The sequence below is a fragment of the Octopus bimaculoides genome, chromosome 9 (genome assembly GCF_046866305.1).
Source record: "Octopus bimaculoides isolate indiv1 chromosome 9, ASM4686630v1, whole genome shotgun sequence".
NCBI classification, from domain to species: domain Eukaryota; kingdom Metazoa; phylum Mollusca; class Cephalopoda; order Octopoda; family Octopodidae; genus Octopus; species Octopus bimaculoides.
The window spans coordinates 86,764,848-86,767,209 of record NC_142936.1 but is presented as its reverse complement, the minus strand read 5'-3'; positions in this window follow the sequence as shown (position 1 = coordinate 86,767,209).

Sequence of the window (2,362 nt, the reverse complement as noted above, 5' to 3'; positions counted from 1 at the left end):
ACGAATCTTTGTTCGTGTGATGGTTGTGATCCGTAAACATTTTTGAGTAGGAATTGGAAAAGAAAGTACGAACATGGAATGCGCATGTGCACATTGCATTCGTAAAACGGAAGAGAAGAATTAAAAACGCAATGCGCATGTCAAAATAAAACGGAAGGGAAGAATAAAAACACGATGTCAAACAATCAATATGATAGTGAGCGTGCCACGTCTGACACTTCCACACATTTTTGCTGCAATTTTCCGAATGTAAATAGCACTGAAGATTCATTTTACTACATGATCTGGCATGTTGATGTAAAACAATGCATGAATCAAGGCTTTCTCGCAAGTTAAACAGCTATTTTCATATCAAACCTGCCTGTTTTCAAGGAAAAGTTTCAAATTATTTTAAGATTGCTCAAACATAAGTGACAAATATTTTTAAAAGTATAACAGGTTTGAGAAAAAACAGAAGTTTCTTCTTATGAAATATCTAAAGTGGCTGCATAAAAAAAAAATTTTTAATGCTGTTTCATACTTTGGTGGAGTCAGTTATTTTTGCCTATATGCGGAAAAATTTTTAAGGTATTGTTATGAAATAAAATTGAATGATGCAATTCATAGACATGTTTGAGAATTGAGAAAAAAATTTTCTGATATTGGGATAAATGTTTGCTGTGTTAAGATTTAACATTTGAATTTGGCTTTGCTAGTTGACAACCGGTGTTGATCTCTTAGGTCTGTAACCTAGCGGTTCGGCAAAAGTTATCGATAGAATAAGTACTTAAAAAAAGAACTGGGGCCGACTTGTTCGAGTAAAACCATTGAAGGCGGTGCTTCAGCATGGCCGAAGTCCGATGACAAGTAAAAAAAAATAAAAGGTGAAGGTATTATAGTCGAGCTTCTGATAATTCTAAAAGAGAAATTGAGCTTTTATTTTCAATCATTAAAAACATCGATAGGATACGAAACCCTTTCATGAAGTTTACAACATGATGTTTGCATTTATCCCAAGAATTGGCTCCCGTATCCTTAAAAATGAAATACACAATAAATGAATAAAAAAATATATGTATATACCCACATATATATCTATACATATACATAGAATTATATATATATATATCTATCTATCTATCTATCTATCTATCTATCTATCTATCTATCTTTCTCTATTCACACACACATATATACATACATACGTACGTACATACATACATACATACATACATACATACATACATACATACATATATATATATATATGTGTATATATATAATATTTAAAATGAAATTAGATACATAGATAAAATGAAGATCAATAGAGAAATGTGTAAAATGAAGGAAAAAGTAAATAAATACATAAAGATAGGTAGAGGACGGAAAAAACGATAGAAGAAACAGGAAGTGTATAAAAAGTAGTTTAAGGAAGGTGACAGAGAGAATGAATTGTGGTGGTTAGTGTTTTCTTAAGATTTTTGAAATTTGAAAGTGAGTTAATGTTCGCGGTGGAGTCGAAAGTCTGGGAAATAGCTGTGTAGTACTACAACGAGTTCAAAGAAACGTTGCATAGAAATCCATAGAGTGGAAATGACATGGGGAGTAGATAGACAGCCGACAACTGATGAAGGGTCATTCTTTGTATTACTTGTCCCTTTTTCTCTCTCGTTATTTGCGTATTTAACTCATTTGTTTTCATATTTCATGTTGTTTACTGTTGGTGACGTCCTGTACCCATATATGCATATATATATATATATATATATATATATATATATATATATATATATATATATATATATATATATATATATATATATATATACATACATAATTTATATTATTTAATTGAACGCCACGCATCCATTTCCAAGTAAGTTTATCTTAACATTTTTGATGCGACTCTACTCTATACTGTTTTCTCCCCTATCCCCTCTAGCTCCCGTTTTCTCCCTCTCACCGTTCTCTCTCTCTCTATATATATATCTCCGCTTCTTTCTCTTTTTCTCTTTATCTCGTGGCTCACACGTAACCATCGTTCATCTTTCTTTTCCTCACGTGACCATCTTTCTTTCCCGCACGGACTTTCTAAGGACTGGACGTCTCCTACATCTCTCTCTTCTATATTTTCTCTTTCCAAAGAAGATATTTCTCTCAGCGTTCACTATTTCTCCCCTCGTTCAGATCTAATGACCCTCCATGTTTGTTTTCTTTCGGTTTCACTGTATGTCTCCACTGTCCTGTTTTTGTTCCTAACTTTGACGCTCCATAAATCCAGAATTTTATTTTGATATTTATGGGAGCAACTGTCTTCGAAGACTCATATTGTCGTTGATTGCTTGAAATGGGGAGTAGATAGACAGCCGTCAACTGATGAAGG